The sequence below is a fragment of the Varanus komodoensis genome, unplaced genomic scaffold (genome assembly GCF_004798865.1).
Source record: "Varanus komodoensis strain SLA01 unplaced genomic scaffold, ASM479886v1 scaffold15, whole genome shotgun sequence".
Lineage (NCBI taxonomy): Eukaryota > Metazoa > Chordata > Lepidosauria > Squamata > Varanidae > Varanus > Varanus komodoensis.
Genome location: NW_025335440.1, coordinates 2,420,243 through 2,441,633, shown reverse-complemented (window position 1 = coordinate 2,441,633; position 21,391 = coordinate 2,420,243). Strand labels below are relative to the sequence as shown.

At 48.4% G+C, this 21,391-nt stretch overlaps 1 protein-coding gene and 1 long non-coding RNA gene across 2 annotated transcripts in view; both read left to right on the top strand.

Moving 5' to 3' along the window:
- LOC123020788 (CUB and sushi domain-containing protein 2-like) overlaps nucleotides 1–21,391 on the top strand; it is a 429,441-nt gene that overhangs the window by 80,579 nt on the left and 327,471 nt on the right. The gene's annotated exons all lie outside the window — the stretch shown is intronic.
- Nucleotides 3,241–12,447, top strand: LOC123020951. Its single transcript, XR_006414229.1, has 2 exons — nucleotides 3,241–3,355; nucleotides 12,354–12,447. It is a non-coding gene; the product is annotated as an uncharacterized LOC123020951 (long non-coding RNA).

Here is a 21,391-nt window from a genome sequence, read left to right as displayed (position 1 = left end):
CTTGTCCCTGTTGAATCTCATTGTGTTGGTTTCAGCCCAGAGTTCAAGCTTATCAAGATAACCCTGGATCTTCATTCTGTCTTCGAGGGTGTTCGCTATTACACCCAGCTTTGTATCGCCTGCAAACCTGATTATCATTCCTTGTATTTTGTCATGTAAACCATTAATAGAGATGTTGAAGAGCACTGGGCCCAGGACTGAACCCTGCAGCACCTCACTAGTTACCTCCCTCCAGTATGAGAAGTTGCTGTTGATGAGTAAGTATCCTTTGTGTTCAATTAAGCAGCCATTTTTGAATCCACCTAATAGTTTTTCTATCTAGTCCACTTTTGGTAATTTGCTTCTTAGGATGTCATGGGGTACTTTGTCAAAAGCTCTGCTAAAGCTGAGGTAGATTATGTCCACAGTGTTTTCCCTGTCCACTTGAGAAGAAACCCAGTCAAAAAAATGAGATTAAATTAGTCTGGCAGGATTTATTTTTGATAAACCCCTGTTGGCTTCTGTTAATCACTGTATTTTCTTCAAGATGGTTGATGACTGATTTTAAGTAACTGGCTCCAGAATTTTTCCAGAACTGATGTCAGACTAACTGGTCTGTAGTCTACAGGTTCATCATTTTTCTCTTTTTTGAAGATGGGGACAATGTTAGCCCTTCTCCTGTCATCTGGCACTTCTCCTGTTTTCTAGGATTTATCCAAATAAATCTCAGCAGTTCTGAGAGTGCCTCTGATAACTCGTTTATGGCTCTGGGATGGAGTTCGTCGGGCCCTGGAGATTTGAACATGCTTATTCCATCTAGCTATATTCCTTGACCATTTGTCTGTCAACCTTGGGCTGCCATTTTCACTTGCAGCTTGTACTTCCTCTTGGTTGCAGATGTTCTTGTGGGAGAAGAGGGAGGTGAAGGAGGACCGAGCAGCTCTGCCTTTTCATGGTCTGTTATCACTCTGCCATCCAGTTGAAGTAGTTGGACGCCTCTCGCTCACTCACATCTTTTGTTTCTGGACGCAGCTGAAGAATGCTTTCTTGTTGCTCTTAGCCAGCCTCTGCTTGTTTCCTGCGTCAACCTTCCCGACGCTATCCCTTCACTTCCTCGCTGTTTGCTGATATTCTCCCTTTGTGGCACACATTTCAGGGATTCGCACACCAATTTTCATGCAAAGAGAAAAGTAAAATAAAATGTGATATACACACAAAATGAGCTGAGCTGTAAAGTATAATTTGGAGACCTTTGCTGGACACATGGTGTTCAGGTCTGGGCCCCTCATTACAGGAAGGATATAGCCAGGGTAGAATCAGTGCAGCACAGGGCCACAAGGTTGGTGGCTGGTTTGCAGGGAAAGCTGTATGAGGCGAGACTGAGGGTCTCTTCAGACTGGAGAAGAGGTCAGACTAGATGGCCCGGGAGACCCCTTCTGACTCTGTTTCTATGTTTCTAAGAGGAGACTCAGAGGGGATATGTTGGTGACATACAGGTATGTAAGGGGGTGTCACATGGAGGTGGGTAGAGACCTGTTCTCCCCTGCAGAGGAAGGCAGGATGCGCTCCAACAGAGCAAAGCTCAGGGAGCCACAGTTCCATTTGGATGCCAGGAAGCATTTCCTGACAGTTAGGACCCCGAGGTATGGAATAGACCTCCATGGGAGGTGGCTGAGGCCCCATCAATGAGGGAGTTCAAAGATAGGCTGGACATGCACAGGGTAGACATGTCATGAGCAGAGCCGGCTGGAGCCAGGTGTCCAGGAGGACTCTTCTGGCTCACTCAGCTTCTATGTTTCTATGTTCTATGAGTTTTGCTGATATGCCAATTCCTTATTCTGTCCCTCCAGATTTCCAGCTGCTACTTTCTCCTTTCTCACCAGAAAGTGGTGGTGCTGGTGGGAGGGTCCCTTGAAGAGGGGGACACAGAATAGCTCCCCCAGGTCTTTTGCTTCATTGCTGTTGGAGCTCCCCATCTGCAAGACCCTTTGCTGTGCAGTGCTTAGGAGCCGCGCCATGTTGTGCAGACCTGCGTGCACGCAAGGCCGGCTGCGGGGGCGCCTGCCCCCTTGCAGCCTGCATACTGTAGCCAAAGCAGCACCACGTCTTCTCCACAGGAAGCTCTCAGAAAGCGGGAACCATATAAATGGCGGAAGGGCTGCCTGTCCTTCGGTTTCGGCTCTGCCTGAGAGCGTGCTTGCTTTGTTTTGTGTGCAGCCCCTCTATCATATTTGGACAAACAAATTCCAGGCAGCTTTTCTGTTCTGCTTCCCCAGATCATGGAGGCCCCATGGACAAAAATGGCCACACCATCCTGCCTTCAAGGCCATGAAAAAAGTGTTAGCAGACAAGGCCAGAAGCCCACATGCCCCATCCTGAAGCACGGGGATCGCTTCTCTCTGGCAGTCTTTCATGTTACCTTTGTGGCAGGAGGGCTGCTTTTGGGCACCTTAAGAAACCCCTGGGGCCACATAGGAGTCCTCTTTGACCTCCCTCACTGAACTGCACTGCAGAGCTCCTATTAGCTCTCCCTGTTCTCTTGCTCTGATCTCTTGCTCTCTGGGAGCTTGGCTGCTTGAATCCAGTGATCCCTAGATCAGCTGGGGCAGCTCCCTCTGATCTGCTCAGCTAGGAGTCAGGAGCCAGAACTGGTCATTTCTGAGAAGACCAAGGAGAGATGTGACAGCGCTCTTCAGGTACTTCAGGAGTTGTCATGAAAGGGAAGGCCAGGATCTCTTCTCGATCATCCCAGAGTGCAGGACATGGAACAACACACTCGAATTACAGCAAGTCAGGTTCCATCAGGAAGAACTTCCAGCCTGTGAGAGCAGTATGGCAATAGAACCCATGCCCTAGGGAGGTGGTGGGCTCTCCCACACTGGAGGCATTCAAGAGGCAGCTGGACAGCACTGTCCTACACTGAGCAGGGGATGGACTCGGTAGCCTTCTTGGCCCCTTCCAACTCTACTAGGATTCTATGATTCTGTAGCTTCTTCCGACAGCAGGGCTGCCCATGTGGGAGTGCATGTCCAGGGCACCTGTACACCATGTCCGGACACCTGGATTTCTAGTATTTAACAATTCCATTTGCCACTAGTGCCTGGCGAGTTTGACATGAGGATCTCAGTTTGCAGATGGGGTCAGTCCTGAATTAGAAACATAGAAACAGAGCAAGACAGAAGGGGTCTCCAGGGCCATCTAGTCTGACCCCCAGATCCAGCTGGCTCCACTCATGACATTCCCACCATGTGCATGTCTAGCTTATCTTTGAACACCCTCACCAATGGGGCCTCAACGACTTCCTGTGGAAGCCCATTTCATACCCTTGGGGTCCTAACTGTCAGGAAGTGCTTCCTGGCATCTAAATGGAACCTTGGTTCCCTGAGTTTTGCTCCACTGGAGCGTGTCCTGCCTTCCTCTGCAGGGAACAGATCTCTACCCATCTCCATGTGACACCCCCTCACATACCTGTATGTCGCCAACAGATCCCCTCTGTGTCTCCTCTTCTCCAGGCTGAAGAGACCCAGTTCCCTCCGTCTCGCCTCATATGGCTTTCCCTGCAAACCGGCCACCAACCTTGTGGCCCTACGCTGCACTGACTCTAACCTGGCTATATCGTTTCTGTAATGAGAGGCCCAAAACTGAGCACAATACTCCAGTTGCGGGTGCACCAGAGTCGTGTAGAGTGGTAGTAATACCTCTCTTGATCTAGAAGCCACACTTCTGGCTATGCAACCAAGGGTGGCGTTCACCCTCTTGACCACCGCATCACACTGCTGCCTCATGTTTAGCCTGCAGTCAACCAGCACCCTGAGGTCCCTTTCACAAGTGCTGCTCTCCAGCCACTTATCACCTAACCTGTACTTATGACAGCTATTCCTATGCCCCAAGTGCAAGACCTTGCACTTATCCACATTGAACGCCATCCTGTTGTCTCCTGCCCACTTCCATAGTCAGTCCAGATCCTTTTGGATCTGGAGTACCTGCTCCTCAGTTGTGGCCACTGCTCCAGTTTTAGTATCATCTGTGAATATGATCAGCAGACTGTTCACCCCTTCTTCCATGTCATTGATGCACAGATTAAACAAGATTGGCCCCAGGACAGAGCCCTGGGGGAACCCGCTTGTCACTGGCCGCCATCCCGATGATTCCCCACTAATGGTTACCCTCTGCTTTCGGTCAGTCAACCATGCCCTAATCCACCGGACAGTGCTTTGGTGTATCCCAAAACTCCTCAGTTTCTCCACCAGGATATCATGGGGCACTTTGTCAAAGGCCTTGCTGAAATCCAGGTATACGACATCGACTGCATCCCCTCCATCCAGCCACTTCGAAACCTTGTCATAGAACTCCACAAGGTTTGTCTGGCAGGACCTGTTTTTGCGGAAGCCGTGTTGTGTGGCTGTCAGCCTCCCTTCCCTATCTAGCATCACTAGATCTCTCTCTATTATGAGCCTTTCTATTGTTTTTCGTACAATGGACGTAAGGCTAACTGGTCTGTAATTCCGCATGTCCCTTCTACTACACTTTTTGAAAATTGTCCCATAGTTGTGCTGTGCTCAGAAACACAGCCTACCTCCTGAAAAAAGTTCTGGTGGGTGCCTGGCTCTCCTTGGCAAGAGGGCTTGCACTGGGTTAGAGAAAGGTGAATCGATGTGGGGACAGAATGGGGTTCTCTTCCTCTGTTGTGTTGGAACTCCACAATGCCTTGGAGCACCGTAAATATTCCCACATTTTTGTGGTATGCCAGGTTTTCATGGAGAGGTGGCCACTGTATGGGAAGTTATTTTGAAAAATGGTGTCTTTCAGATAACTGGAAAAGCTGTAGCACTTGCCAAAATTCATGTATGGGGGCCCCAGTGAGTTCTACTGCATCTGACCCACCCCTTCTGGATTAGCCTGCTTCTTACGCACAGCTGCCTCCCGTTTCCCTCCATCCCTTATAGCTTAAGAGAGGTGTCCTTAGGAGAAAGACAGGCGTGCATGCACACGCACATCCACACTCTCTCACACACATCCTTCAGAGCCTGCTCAGACAGCTGATTTGGGTTGTCATGAAAAATGGCCAATTATTTCTTAGTTAATGCGTTAATTATGACTGCATATGCAGGAGTTGGAAGAGCTTTACTGACTTGAGTAGTACTGAGCAGCCGGACGGGGGTCGGCTTTCGGGAGGGCTTTGCCTGCTTCTTGCCCCAGCCCAGGGACCAGGAGCAGTGGAGCCAAGCAGTACCCTCCAATCCTGGGGCCTTGTCCAGTGCCATTGGGCTTGCTGTTGGTAGGATATGAGAAGGGAAGGGAAGGGAAGGGAAGGGAAGGGAAGGGAAGGGAAGGGAAGGGAAGGGAAGGGAAGAGCAACTGGGAATCCATCCGGAAGCAAACCCTACTGGGTTTCATATGGGTTACTCCCAAGTAACTATATAAGTTTGCAGCTGAACAAAATGACAATGCATTTCCACTTTTTTGTTTAGAATTGGGGAAAAAACTTCTGGACTCAGGCTCGAAAAGCCCCATAATAATGAGTGGGCATACCAAGAGTAAATTTTGAGCAAAAACTATTTGAGACATTGCATAGGAATGACCTGAAAGGAAGTAAAAGATTAATTTACTTGTCCTTTGCAATATTAAAATTATAGTACTTATTTCTAATTATGAACATTTATTTAAGTATGTAAATCAGCATTGGTCATTTTGTGAAAATTGATTTCTATTGGATTGAGCATCAGATCTTTTCAGCACCTAGCATCAGCCCTGCTCCCAGCAGCTGGGGAAATGGTTCCTTCCATTCATGCTCCATTGTGTGGTGTCCCTGTTGTAATGCATGTGACTGGCCTACAATGGGAACTTCAGACCCCTCAGGTTCACAGAGGAATGTTTCTTTGTGGTGGTGAGTTACCTCTGTGTGTACAGAATTGATCTGAAGCTCAGCACTTTGTTCTGAACTTTGGGACCCCTTGAGGTTGTGGCAATGGGGATTTGCAGCCGGAGTGCCCGTGTTTCATGACCTACCTCAATGCCATCCCATTCAGACGGCACCTTGATCCCTCCGGTGCGTTCTGCAAAGTCTGTTGATGTGCTCATGTCACACCATTGCAACTTGCAAGAACGCTGTGGCTCATTTTGTCCCATTCAACCTCAGTGCTGTATGCACATCTGTAAAAGATCTGGGAGGAAGGATTCTCCTCCTTCAGAAAGGTCCTTGGCAAAACAAAGTTTGATGGGTGTCCCTCAGTCAGGGTCATGCACTTTGCAGAGGTTGGTCTGTCTATCCCTCCCTTTTACCCAGAACTCCTCTCTGAAAAGAGAGCTCAGGAAAAGAGAGAGAGAGAGATCAGCTTTGGATCATCTGTCCCCACAGGGGGAAGCTGAAAGCGTTTGTTTTAGCTCTGCCTGCTCTCCCAGCATCATGCTCGCCTCTGCCGTTTTTTCCACCTGCACAGCCTGCCACATGTGGATCCCAAAAATGGCACCCAACATGGGTGCCTCTAGCAGCAAGAAATCGGGAGGGATCCTTGTGGAGCACGGACCATGCCACATACGCCTCTGTGAGGTCAGGGATTCAGGACACTGTTTGGGGGTGTTTTTATGGGCACTGTTCTCGAGACCTTTTGGTGAGTTGTCTTAAAGGTGCAGAAGTGAAAGGCATTTATAATGGGAAGAGGTGACACAGCTATAACTCTGCACACTGGTGGAGAAATGGCTACAAATAACCTCCATTAGAGGAAAGGCGCGGGCTCACATGGGAAGCAAATTCAGGCTGACTGAAGGCAGCTCATCACCTGCTGCAGTAAATCAGCTCCTCTTAAAACAATACATTCAGGCATTTTCTTTCCATTTAATGTCCTTGTTTCCTTGTTTTAAGACATGCTTAACATACCTTGTTGAAAGGCCACAATAGTTAACACTAAACCTTTGCCTTGGATCACTGCCTTGTCATGGCGAAGGGGCTTGCGTAGCTCAATGAAACTATGAGCCATGCCATGCAGGGTCACCCAAGATGGACAGGTCATAGCAGAGAGCTCTGACAAAATGTGATCCACTGGAGAAGGAAATGGCAACCCACTCCAGTATCTTTGCCATGAAAACCCCATGGACAGTACCAAAAGGCAAAAAGATACGACGCCGGAAGATGAGCCCCTCAGGTCGGAAGGTGTCCAATATGCTACTGGGGAAGAGCAGAGGGCTAGTACTAGTAGCGCCAGAAAGAATGAAGCGACTGGGACAAAGCCGAAAGGACACTCAGTTGCTGATATATCTGGTGGAGAAAGGAGAGTCCGATGCTGCAAAGATCTATACTCCATAGGAACCTGGAATGTAAGATCCATGAATCGAGGCAAGCTGGATGTGGTCAAACAAGAGATGACAAGACTGAACATCGACCTCTTAGGAATCAGTGAACTAAAATGGACAGGAATGGGTGAATTTAATTCAGATGACCATCAGGTATACTACTGTGGGCAAGAATCCCTCAGAAGAAATGGAGTAGCCTTCATAGTCAATAAAAGAGTAGGAAAAGCAGTACTGGGATACAATCTCCAAAATGACAGAATGATCTCAGTTCAAATCCTAGGCAAACCATTCAACATCAAAATAGTCCAAGTCTATGCCCCAACCACTGGTGCTGAAGAGGCTGAAGTTGACCAGTTCTATGAAGGCCTACAACACCTTCTAGAATTAACACCAAAAAAAGATGTCCTCATCATCATGGGGGATTAGAATGCTAAAGTAGGAAGTCAAATGGGTGAATTTACAGGCAAGTTTGGCCTTGCAGTACAAAATGAAGCAGGGCACAGGTTGGTAGAACTTTGTCAAGAGAATACGATGGTCATAGCAAACACTCTTTTCCAACAACCCAAGAGACGACTCTACACATGGACATCACCAGACAGTCAACACAGAAATCAGACGGACTATGTGCTCTTCAGCCAAAGATGGAGAAGCTCTCTACAGTCAGTAAAAACTAGACCAGGAGCTGACCGTGGCTCAGATCATGAGCGTCTGGTTGCAAAATTTAGGCTTAAATTGAAGAAAGTAGGGAAAAGCACTAGGCCACTCAGGTATGACCTAAATCATATCCCTGATGAATATACAGTAGAGGTGACAAATAGATTTAAGGAATTAGATCTGATAGACAGAGTGCCTGAAGAACTATGGACGGAGGTTCGCAACATTGTTCAAGAGGCAGCAACTAAAACCATCCCAAAGAAAAAGAAATGCAAGAAAGCAAAATGGCTGACTGAGGAAGCTTTACAAATAGCTGAGGAAAGAAGGGAAGCAAAAGGCAAGGGAGAAAGAGAAAGATACAAACAATTGAAAGCAGAATTCCAGAGAATAGCTAGAAGAGCTAAGATGCCTTCTTCAATGAACGGTGCAAAGAAATAGAAGAAAACAATGGAATAGGGAGGACCAGAGATCTCTTCAAGACAATTGGAGATATGAAGGGAAAATTTCATGCAAAGATGGGCATGATAAAGGACCAAAATGGCAGGGACCTAACAGAGGCAGAAGAGATTAAGAAGAGGTGGCAAGATTGCACAGAAGAACTATACAAGAAAGAGCTTAACGTCCCTGATAACCACGGTGGGGTGGTCACTGACCTCGAGCCAGACATCCTGGAATGTGAAGTCAAATGGGCCTTTGAAAGTCTGAGCAGCAACAAGGCTAGTGGAGGTGACAGTATCCCAGTTGAGCTATTCAAAACCCTAAAAGACTATGCAGTAAAAGTGCTACACTCAATATGCCAGCAAATTTGGAAAACTCAGCAGTGGCCACAGGATTGGAAAAGGTCAGTTTACATTCCAATCCCAAAGAAGGGCAATGCCAAAGAATGTTCAAACTACCGCACCATTGCATTCATTTCACATGCTAGCAAAGTGATGCTCAAAATCCTACAAGCTAGGCTCCACCAGTATGTGGACCGAGAACTTCCAGGAGTACAGGCAGGATTTTGAAGAGGCAGAGGAACTAGAGATCAAATTGCCAACATACACTGGATCATGGAGAAAGCTAGGGAGTTCCAGGAAAACATCTATTTATTTATTTATTAAAACATTTTTATGCTGCCCCATTCGCCGAAGCCTCAGGGAGGCTTACAATCTACTTCTGCTTCATTGACTATGCTAAAGCCTTTGATTGTGTGGATCACAACAAATTGTGGCAAGTTCTGAAAGAGATGGGAATACCAGACCATCTTATTTGTCTCTTGAGAAACCTATATGCAGGTCAAGAAGCAACAATGAGAACTAGACACGGAACCACTGATTGGTTCAAAATTGAGAAAGGATTCGGCAAGGCTGTATATTGTTGCCCTGCCTATTTAACTTATATGCAGAGCACATCATGAGAAAGGCAGGGCTAGATGAATCACCACTTGGAATTAAGATTGCTGGGAGAAATATCAACAACCTCAGATATGCAGATGATACCACTCTCATGTCAGAAAGTGAAGAGGAACTAAGGGACCTCTTGATGCGGGTGAAGGAGGAGAGTGCAAATGTTCGCTTGAAACTGAACATTAAGAAAACTAAGATCATGGCATCCAGTCCTCTCACTTCCTGACAAATAGATGGGGAAGAAATGGAGGTAGTGACAGATTTTATTTTCCTGGGCTCCAAAATCACCGCAGACAGGGACTGCGGCCAAGAAATTAAAAGACGGTTGCTCCTGTGGAGGAAAGGTATGGCAAATCTAGACAGCATACTAAAAAGCAGAGACATCACCCTGCGAACAACAGTGCATATACTCAAGGCCATGGTTTTCCCAGTTGCAATGTATGGCTGTGAAAGCTGGACCATAAGGAAGGCTGAGCGCAAAAGGATTGAGGCCTTTGAATTGTGGTGCTGGAGGAGACTCCTGCGAGTCCCTTGGACAGCAAAGCGATCAAACTGGTCAGTCCTAGAGGAGATCAACCCTGACTGCTCTTTAGAAGGCCAGATCCTGAAGATGAAACTCAAATACTTTGGCCACCTAATGAGAAGGAAGGACTCCCTGGAGAAGAGCCTAATGCTGGGAACAATAGATGGCAAAAGAAGAAGGGGACGGCAGAGGATGAGGTGGCTAGACGGAGTCACTGAGGCAGTTGGTGTGAGCTTAGGTGGACTCCGGGAGATGGTGGAGGACAAGAAGGCCTGGAGGAGTGTTGTCCATGGGGTTGCAATGGGTCAGACACGACTTCGCAACTAACAACAACAGCAAAACGTTTGTCTACAATTTAATACATCTGCCGAGGGGATCTTAATTGCATTAGTTTTTGTCGGACGGTGCAGTGGTGGGTGGGGGGATCACATGCAGCTTCCAGACATGCCCGCACTTGGCCAGCATCCCACCAGCTCAGACAGGTTCTTCAGTGCAGCAAGCTGCATTCTTTATGTGGAAGCACTGTCTTCAGTGCAGCTTTGTGGGGAACACGACTCCCTGGAGGGAGCGAGGGAGGGAGGGCTGGGATGTTCTCACAGCTCCCCACCTGCCAAGCACCCTGCCTCTGCTTCTGTGCAGTCCTTTGGGGGCCGTTGTGCTGCTTCCACGAGTCCCACACATTCTAGGGATGTCTGAGAAAATCCTTTCCATTTGATTTTGTACCCAATTCACATGTTTGAGATCAAACATAAACTGGGATGCAAGCTGCAGTAATAGTCCATATGTTTAAAAGCTGGCAATGTGATTGCAGACTCCCATGGCTAAAAACTGTCCAGTGGCATGCTGGCATTTTTAAAATGCACACATTTCAAAACTGTGCATGATTGCTGTACACATTTGAAAATGCATGGATTCTGTTTTGCACAGGAAAAACTGAAATTCCCTTTCCACACCTGCTGCAGTCCCTGGAATATTACCCTAGGGAGGAATGTGCTTTGGGAGTGAGGGTCCGTCGGATTCCCTTGGCTCAGCTCTCGGGACTCTGTTCTGCTTCCTCACAGCTGTGAGTGCAGCTTGGTGCCGAGTGCACTGAGCATTGCCTGCCTGAGTATTGTGCGGGCACACTCAGCTTCCAGCCTGTATTTGCACTGCTTGCACTGTGGAAGAGAGTGGCCCACTGCACAACTGGAATCCTGCAGGCATTTGCTGACTTCCTCTTGTCTTGCACACTTCCTGAGCGAGGGCCAAGCATGCGAAGAAGTAGGACAAACAGGAGAGCCAGAGTCCAGGGAGGTCCCTCACAACCCAGTTTCAACCTGTGAGTCAAATTTTCAAAACCCTGCATGTGACATCCTGCAAGGCAACTTCAGGGTGCCATCCAAGTGGATGCCCCGGATCCTCTGGGTAGGGCCAGCTGCTCTTTCTACTCTGCAGCTCAGCGAGATGACTGATTTTGGCCATTTGGCTGAGGTGCTTCAGGGCAGGAAGAACGGGGCAAGGCCATGCCAGGATGGCACATAGCTTTGCCCCTCCTGTCCCACCCCTCTGAATGACTACTGAACCCCATCTAGGAGGTCACTCTTGCAAGCTATAGGCAGTGCTGAACAGTGGTTAGATGGCCAAAGGATTTTCCAGAGATCTAGAGATGAGGTCATAAGATCCTTCTGCCCTCGTTGTTGGATGTCCACACTTGGAGTGCTTGCCCGACCTCCAGGCCAGCATGGAAAGAGCCACACCAACTGCATTTCCCAGCTGTTTAGCCCTTGTTGGAACGGGTCAGCCTTCATCTTCTTTGAAAAATGACCTCCACGTTTGCCTGGAAATCTCATTTCAGATGGATTTTAGCAGGGGCTGGCAGACACATTTGTCAAGAAGGTAGGCTCCTGGTCCAATTTTTGTATATTTGCTGTGAAAATTCCCTTCCCAGACCAAAACAATGTGCGTTGTCGTCGTCGTCATCATCATCATCATCATCATCATCATCATCATCATGGCAATCACCCAGCCCCAGGAATCAATGGCTTAGGGGGTTGTCTGAGAAAAATGGCTTTTGAGTACAAGCTGTGGAATTGCAGAACCATGTGAACCCTTCCACAGAGCATTTTGGCCCATGGGAGATGTGAGGACATGGCACAGCCCTCCAGTCCAGAAGTGCTTTGAGAACGGGCTACGAGTGTTTGGAAGAGGTTCTCTGACTATGACCTCAGACTTCTGCAGAGCTGATAAGGTGCAGGGTTTGAGTGTGGATTGTTGAACCAGGTGGGAGCAGGGGAAGATGGATTAGGCATAGAAACATAGAAACAGAGCGAGTCAGAAGGGGCCTTCCGGGCCATCTAGTCTGACCTCCGGTATCAGCCGGCTCCACTCACGACATGCCCACCATGTGGACGTCCAGCCTATCCTTGAACACCCGCACCGATGGGGCCTCAATGACCTCTTGTGGAAGCCCATTCCACACCACTGGGGTCCTGACTGTCAGGAAGAGCTTCTAAATGGAAGTGCATCTAAATGGAACCGAGGCTCCCTGAGCTTTGCTCCGTTGGAGCGTGTCTGCCCTCCTCTGCAGGGGAGAACAGGTCTCTACCCATCTCCATGTGACATCCCCTCACAAACCTGTATGTCGCCAACATATCACCTCTGAGTCTCCTCTTCTCCAGGATGAAGAGACCCAGTTCCCTCAGTCTCGCCTCATACGGCATCCCTTGCAAACTGGCCACCAACCTTGTGGCCCTACACTGCACTGATTCTAACCTGACTATATCCTTTCTGTAATGAGGGGCCCAAAACTGAGCACAATACTCCAGTTGCGGGTGCACCAGAGTTGTGTAGAGCGGCAGTAATACCTCTCTCGATCTAGAAGCCACACTTCTGGCTATGCAACCAAGGGTGGCGTTCGCCCTCTTGACCACCACATCACACGGCTGACTCATGTTTAGCCTGCAGTCAACCCCGAAGTCCCTTTCACAAGTGCTGCTCTCCAGCCACTTGTCCCCTAACCTGTACTTATGACACCCATTCCCATGCCACAAGTGCAAGATCTTGCACTTATCCACATTGAATGCCATCCTGTTGTCTCCTGCCCACTTCCACAGTCTGTCCAGATCCTTTTGGATCTGGAGTACCTGCTCCTCAGTTGTGGCCACTGCTCCAGGTTTAGTGTCGTCTGTGAATTTGATCAGCAGACTGTTCACCCCTTCTTCCATGTTGATAATGAAAAGATTAAACAGGATCGGCCCCAGGACAGAGCCCTGGGGGACCCCGCTTGTCACTGGCCGCCATCCCAATGATTCCCCACTAATGGTTACCTTCTGCTTTCAGTCAGTCAACCATGCCCTAATCCATCGGACAGTGCTTTGGTGTATCCCAAAACTCCTCAGTTTCTCCACCAGGATATCATGGGGCACTTTGTCAAAGGCCTTGCTGAAATCCAGGTAAACCACATCCATTGCATCCCCTCCATCTAGCCATCTCGAAACCTTGTCATAGAATTCCACAAGGTTTGTCTGGCAAGACCTGTTTTTGCGGAAGCCGTGTTGTGTGGCTGTCAGCCTCTCTTCCCTATCTAGCATCACTAGATCTCTCTCTATTATGAGCCTTTCCATTGTTTTTCCTGCAATGGACATAAGGCTAAGCGGACTATTATTCCCCATGTCCTTTCTACTACCCTTTTTGAAAATTGGGACCACTGATGCCACCCTCCAGTCCTCTGGAACTTCACCCATTCTCCACGAGGTCTCAAAAATGGAGGCCAGCGGGCATGAGAGAACCCCTGCCAACTTTCTAAGTACTCCCGGGTGTAACACGTCAGGGCCTGGCACCTTTGTAATGTCCAATGCCCTGACGAGCCCCTCAACTTCAAGGGGGATGACTCTAATCTGTGCCCCCAAGTCCTCAGCCTCATCTAATCTCCTATGCGGTTCTCCCCCGTCCTGCTTTGGGGAGAGCACAGAGGCAAAATAGTCATTTAGCATCTGTGCCTGTTCCCCCATATCAGTCACTGGCTCTCCTTGCTCTTTCTTTAGTGGTCCCACCACTTGTCTCCCCTTCCTCTTCCTATTTACATGCTGAAAGAAGCCCTTTTTGTTGCTCTTGATATTCTTGGCAAGTCTCAGCTTGTAATCAGCCGTAGCCTTGCAAAGAATCCTCCCATAATTACTGTGTCTCTCCCCCGAGATATCCTTAGAATCTGGCCTGTCAGGACATCATCCAGGGTCTCAAGTTGACCTGGAGGGCGATAACATACCCCCACTGTCAGGTCCCTTTCCCTGTCAAGACCCCTAAGTTTCACCCAGACTGCCTCTACCGAATCCCCAGCTGTGCTGCATTCTCTCTCACTTCATCCTATCCCTTCCCTGACATATAAAGCCACACCCCCACCCCTCTTTCCCTTCCTGTCCTTTCTAAAAAGGTGATACCCTTCTATGTTCACATTCCAGACTTGCCTTTCATCCCACCAAGTGTCTGTGATTCCCACCAGGTCATACCCTCCTATTCCCAGGAGAGCTTCAAGCTCCTCCTGCTTATTACCCATGCTCCTAGCATTGGTGTACATGCACCTCAACTCCTTCCCACCGCTTCCCTTCCTTGGAGTTCCCAGCCTCCTCCTTCCTTCCATCCTCCCTACCAGCACTTCTCCTGCTGGTATTTCGCAGATCTGCTGATAAAGAATGTAAGTGGCCATCTTCACCCCACAATTACCTGGATGCAGCTTCATTCTGGGGCACATTGTGCAGGGGTGGGTGTGGGGGACAATGTGACTACAAAATAATTTCAGAAAATGGCACTACCTGCCTGGGGCATTACCACTCCCTGTGATTTAGGTTCATAAAATAGCAGAGGTGGGAGGGGCCATCAGGTTCAACCCCCTCCTGGTGCAGGGCACCAAGTGACACCATCCCAACCAGTTTCACCTGGAATGTCCCTGGAGTGGAAGACCCCATGACGTCTCTTGGCAGCCAGTTCATATGGCTCTGCGAGTGAGGGAGTTCCCTCTTGTGTCCAGCCTCAGTCTGGGGTGCTGCAGCTTCAGCTAGTTGCTCCATGTCCCCCACTCAGGGATGGGAAGAGGCCCTTTCCTTCCTCTTTGTGACAGTCTTTCACATACTCACAGAGAGCCATCATATCCACCCCCCCCCCCCAGTCTTCCCTTCTTGAAGCTGAACATGCCCAGTTTCCAGGTGGTGGGATCATCCTAAAAATGAACACAGCAGCTGCCCCCAGACGCACATGTCGCACACAGAATTTTGCACATGGAGGAGATGCTGCCAACATTGCCATCTGAGGAGCAGGCTGCTGCTGGACGGGGCTGACTGGACAGCATCGGCCTCTTCAGCAGACAGATCTTTAAGCTCGTGGTTCCAGCCCAACATTTTCTGACAAAGCTGTGCAGAACCCCACAGGTTTTGGGATGTTTCATAGCAGCTGCCCGTGTGTCTGGGCTGGGCGGGGATTCAGATAAGAGGGATTTAACCCTTCCACCCCCAGTGTTTTCCTGACGAATTGCCTCCTTCCACCTCCTTGTAATTGGGTCCCTGCTGCTACCAGCAACTGTGTTGCTGCAGGAGCATCGTCCACTGTTCAGAAAACATCCAGAGGAGATGGTGTTATCTCCCTCTTCCAGGTACCAGGCCCAGATATTTGGATCCAGATCTAGATCTTCCCTTCTTGTTGTGAACTGCTGTAAACAGAAAATAAAACGGTGGGGCGAGCCCTTGGTGGAATCGCAGGACGAAGCGAGGCTACTAATAAGCAGCATTCATTCTCTTCTGCACTGAGTATGCATCAGAAAGCTACTCTTCCGTACCCCACCAGTGCCACCCCCACACCGTCCACCACCACCCCGTTTATCTGCTGGGAATCCAAATTAATCCATTTAGCCTGTCTCACTAAATTGAAAGTGGCATTACTGCTGATTTTCTTTGGTAAAACTGGAAAGGTATTCTCTTTACTCCTCTCTTGCCTCTTAGCAATGGCAACAAAGGCTGCTTTAAGCTGTATAAAAATGATATTACAAGATCTATTATAATGTCATTATTATTAGTTTGGTGCATCTGGAAAGTGAGTGGAGCAGCTTTCTCTGCTGAAGAGCTGCCTCACGCGAGTGAGCGAGGAGCCCAGATCGTCGCAATAACGGGGGAATGTAGGTCGTGCACCTGCGGGGTCTCAGGTGGCTGTAATTGTCCGCCTTGTTGTCTGCAAGATGTAGACTGTGGCTAAGATCCAGGCCTCTAACGTGAAACGAGGGGGCCGCATGGACAGGGTGCGGTGCAGCTGCTCGGTCTGATGCATTTCTGTATGGCTACACACACCCAAAACCAGTCCTGAAGCCATTTACAAAAGGGTAATGGAAGCCGACACAAACAACAAAACCACCCCAGATAACATGCAATGACGTATTCATTAAAATGGTGAACACTTGCAGAAGTATCCGTTTAGAAAGCACACTGAAGTTTTGCCTAATGTACACAGTTTTTGCAAGCAATGTTCCTAATGCAACGCATTTGCAGTGTAATGTTCACAGACAGACACACCTTCGTGTGTCCTTGTTTCACTGGAAAACTCCAACACAACATTCAAAGGGTGTTCCCTCTCCCTCTCACACCCCCCCCTCCCAGTGGGCAGTGTGACTCCTTCAAGACTCACAATTTCACTGAGTAGCCAGCGACCCTCCTCGGAGAGTCTGCCTCACTGAGGAAGAATTGGAAGTGGAAGGGGCCTCTCAGGGAAGCCTTCGTGCCATTTCTGCCCGTCTCACTGAGGAACTCTGCATAAACTTGAAAACACATCAGGGCCCCTTGAATACGGACTGTCATTGGACTGATAGTCACTGGAAAGCAAGCTTTGCTTCCACACTTGCATGTGTTGCGTACTCATGACCCACACATTTGAATCCTTGCAAATAAATAAATAAATAAATAAATAAATAAATAAATCTAGCTTTCAGATCCTGCATTTTTAGAATGTGGGGTTTCTTTTTACTTTTACTTGTTTTATTTCTAACATTTTTAGCCTTTGCAGCAGGCAGTAAATGTAACCCAGGCAGTTACCCTGCTGGAGTAGGACCAGAAATAGATTTTAATAGATGGAGTTTGTCAGGCAGCTTCTGTCCCATGAGGGTGAGCATTGCGTGATGCTTCTCAGCTAAACACTCCACCGGCCCATCGCAGAAGAGAGTGTGCGTGCGTGCTTGTCGCTTAATATGAAAGTGGCACCCGCAGCAGCGGGCCCTTCGTATTCCCGAGACCTCTCCCCGCACCTTCAAGGCAAAGTCATGGCCATTTAGACTTGTTCTTTTTCCATCAGACTAGATGGTGTCAAGGCTGGGGAGTGGACGAAGGAAACTGATAACCGGCAGGAAGAAAAGAGAACTCGGATTTTGGTTTGCTAGTCCATTTTCAGGTGATCCTAAGCTGGGACACCCGTTTGGAACCCCAGCCCTTTCTTAGCTGTCCTGATTAGTCAGTTACTGAAGAATATAAAATTTTCCTGATGACCAAACAACAAGGGTCAGTTATACAGGATTCTATCAGAAGGGAACGGAACATCTTCTGTGATGTTATAGCCATTGCAAAAAGCCAAACACACAGATTCGCTGTGGGTGACAACTGTGGCAGCTGGTCCTGACTGGAGATGGGCTCCCTCTCCATTGATAGTGTGCACCTACAATAAAGGGTCTCTTTTGTACAATATTACTTTCTGGTGTTGCCTGTCTCACCTGTGGTCAGAAAGTAAACCAGAGGGACTTCTCTTGTCCTCAGCGGAGCTCACCTGACAGATGCCTAGAGACAGAGTCTGAGCACAGTCCATCCGCACAGTCAAGCAGATAAGGCATTTGGCAGGCCTTCAGGGAGCAGCATCCATGGTTGAGTTTGCAGGATGGAGAGCAGCTTTCAGGAGCAATTGCTGTGGAGAAGCACTTATAGACTCCATGTTGCCTCAAATTTACTAATAGGGGCTGTAGTTCAGGGGTGGGTAAAAAGCAGATCTGCAGATGGCTTGACCTTGAAGGATCCTTGACTGTGCTGACAGAGTTGACTGGGTCCCAGGCCCAAACTTCTGGAAGTCTTCCATCCACCTCTGCTGTAATTGCATCTCCTCATCTTAGGGGCCTCCACATGTTCCACCCCACACATGCAAGACACAGAATAGCGGGCTCAGGTTACAGGAAGGCCGATTCTGGCTGGACTTCAGGAAAAACTTCCTGAGCATTAGAACAGTGCGGCAATGGAACCAATGACCAAGGGAGGCTGCGGGCTCTTGCTCATTGGAGGCATAAAAGGGACAGTTGGACAGACACCTGTCAAGAATGTTTTAGCCTGAAGTGCTGCATCAAGCAGAGGGTTGGACTCAATGGCCTTGCAGGCCTCTTCCAACTTTACTATTCTAGGATTCTGTGATGAGTTGCTTGGTCCCAAAATCAGGCAAAGAGGCAGCCATTGCACAATTAGCGTATCACACTGAAATGGGTGCCTTGTGTTCTCCTCCTCCATACTGCTGTTAGCGGTGGAATTGCAAGAAGAGAAGCTAAGCAACATTCCTAAAGCATCACTGAGGAAGAAAAAGGCCTCAAGATATTCTGATCCACCAAGACCGATTAGACCACATGCAGGAAGGTTTTGTTCTGCCAAGAGCCGCAGTTAGACTATCACCTCCCTTGAAATCTGTGCTGTCTTCAAACGCTGAGCCAGACAAGAGCCAGATATGGGCAGAGTTTGCAATTTGGGCTGAGAATGAAATTAGGCTGCAATCTTCCTATGGACATGTCATGAGTGGAGCTGGCTGGAGCCGGGAGTCAGACTAGATGGCCCGGGAAACCCCTTCTGACTCGCTCTGTTTCTATGTTTCCTGCAGTCCCTTGCCACCCCCATTTGAGGTTATAAACACCTTGCATCCAACCTGGAAAGAAATCAGCGCCCAGTGGAAATGGGAGAAGATTAACATAATATGCTCTGTTTTTTCAATTCCAGACAACAGTCTGGCTGCCACATTCCTCTGAAGTGACTATATGAGAATTTCATTTGCATTTGCAAAACAGGCGAGCATGCACGGTTTGACCCTCTGAATGCAAGCATGTGTCTGCCCTGTCTGAGTCACACAAATCCCCTCATTTGTGCAATTTTTCTCAGTACAGAGAATCAACCCCACTCTAGTCTAGGGAAGAAATCGGAACAAATTTGGGGAGATTTGCATACATCTCCCATTCAGTCTCTGTGTGATGGATGCACATTTCTGTCACTCAGAGTGTGCCACAACTAAAAACATGAATGGGAACCAGGCATTAGACAAGTGATGATACAATGCTTGGGTGACCCAGGTATCCTGAGTGTCACCCAGCCCTTCCCTTCCCTGTTTTTTCTAGGAAAAGATGCACTTGGCATACCATACAAAGTTGGCAAAGGCTGCCCTAAAGGAATGGCTTTTTGGAACAGGTGAATCTGCACATTCTACTTTCTCCTGGATTTGTCTTTCTAATTTTGGTAAATTCTAATTTTAAAAAACTGAAACAAAACTCTTATCCACAGCCTCTCCAGCATTAGATGGTGAAAATGGTGTGTGTATGTGTGTGTGTGCATAAGTAACAGGGTGGTATCTGATAGCTATTCCCCACCCCAAATGGAGCAATAACACCCTGTCCCGAATTTCCACATTAGCTCTGAGTTTTCTCTAGAAATGGGTGGTGCGTCTTCTTTGTGCCCGCCCGCTAACTTTGTGGCCATGGATAAGGCTGGAGCTTGGGTCATTCGGAAGTGGGAAAGGAGGTACCTCAAACTCCCACGCCCTTTGACATTAGGTTCTCCCTGCTGGTGGAACCCAGTCCCCCGAGAAAATCCGTCAGTCAAATGAATTGTGCTGCACCATCGGGACTTGGCTGTGTGTTTGCCCCCGTTTTTATCTCGACTGCGACAATCCATCATTGGCTGCAGCTTGTTCGTATGAGAGTGAGAGTGAGAGCATGTGACTGTAATGAATGCTACATTTCTAGAGACAGAAGCAATATTGCTTTCCACGCTGAAGTTGTAGTGAAGTTGTTTGTGGGATGCTTTTCCATGCCTTATCCAGCTGGAGCTGGTAACGGAGGAGTTGTTAACTACCTGATGATGTCAGTTGCGGATTTATTCTGCAGAACTGCTCCTGCACGAAATCTTCCTTTGCAGAGTCTCTCATTCATTTATTGCGCGTTCATTGTGAGTGTGGGTGTTTTCTGATCTTGCCTTCCATTCAGTGAAGGGAGAATTTCACTGCCACCCAGCGAGGGAGATTCAGCGGAGAGGCAGAGCGATTCAGGGACCCGTCCCTTCCCTGCACGCCCATCCAAGAATCTTACCACTGCCCAATGCACATGCACTCTCCTTTCACTCACTCTTCACCTTTTGGGCTTTCTCCCTTCCTCATAAATACATATTCATAAACAACAAATATGAATCAAAGTATACTACTAAAGAAATGGTGATTCTATACAAGAGTAATATCAATACAGGTCCACAGGAAATGCCAGTTTCCCCTTCTTCAGGGTAACCATCTGAAAGGGCTGAGGAAATTCTGCATATCGCCAGGTTCCCAGTGGAGGTGAATCCGCTTAATTTAGGATGCCATCCAACGTGAACTCCGAGGATTGTGGGCATTCCGCAGAAGGCAGGTTGAGCCTCGGCATTCTTTCCTTCTGCAAAACATCTGGACCTGCTTCCGCACTCTCTGTTTTGCCCTTCTCACCCGGAGGGGAAGCTGAGGCACTGCCAGGACTCTCTGGATGCTGACAGAGTCTTGCTCCAGCCCTCTCTACCCCCTGGGCTACCATCCCACAGCTTCAAAGGCGTTTGCACATCTTGGAGCCCACTGCACGTGCGAAGAACTGTGCTGGGGGCCCTCCAGGGTTGGGGTGCCAACTGCAACCTTGGACGGCAATCTCAGCTCGAGCTGAGAGTCTGTCCTGTGCTCTGACCCTCTGGGCAATATCAGGATACCGTAGGATTACACCCTTAAGTAGGTCCCTCTACTGGTGCACAAAAAGTAATGCAGTCACATGAAAGCTGAGAGGTAATTCATTTGTTAAAAAGTTCAGTAAAAGCCAGGAATTAAGAGGGAAGGTTTCAGCAGGGCTGGAGTCACTGGGGAGGGAGGTGGCCACATTAATTTTTCCCGCTCCCTATAGAAACTTTTAAGATGTGCACATGAGGGGAACACAAGCAACATTGGTGCAAGAAGAGACAATCTCTGGGGCCCAATCCTCATTGGGGTAGTGTGGGAAGGACCCATACTGGGATGGTTTGGGTCCACTCATGTACTGACTCTGAGGTTTGAGTTCAAATTAAGCCTGAAACAAGCTCAGCAGGTGCCTTTTCCTGAGGTCCAGACATGCCTCATTTGAAGAATCAAAGTATAACTGTGGATGGACATGGACATCCACCCCACTTCATCAGAGGAAGATTTCCAGATGCCATAAAACCCTGGCATCAAAGTGGTGAAATTGAGAGGCCTTGGAAATGTTGCAAGCAGCAAACTTGGCCCCCAGACTTGAAGTGTCTGAGCAGATGAACATCTTTTAAACACAGAAACAGAG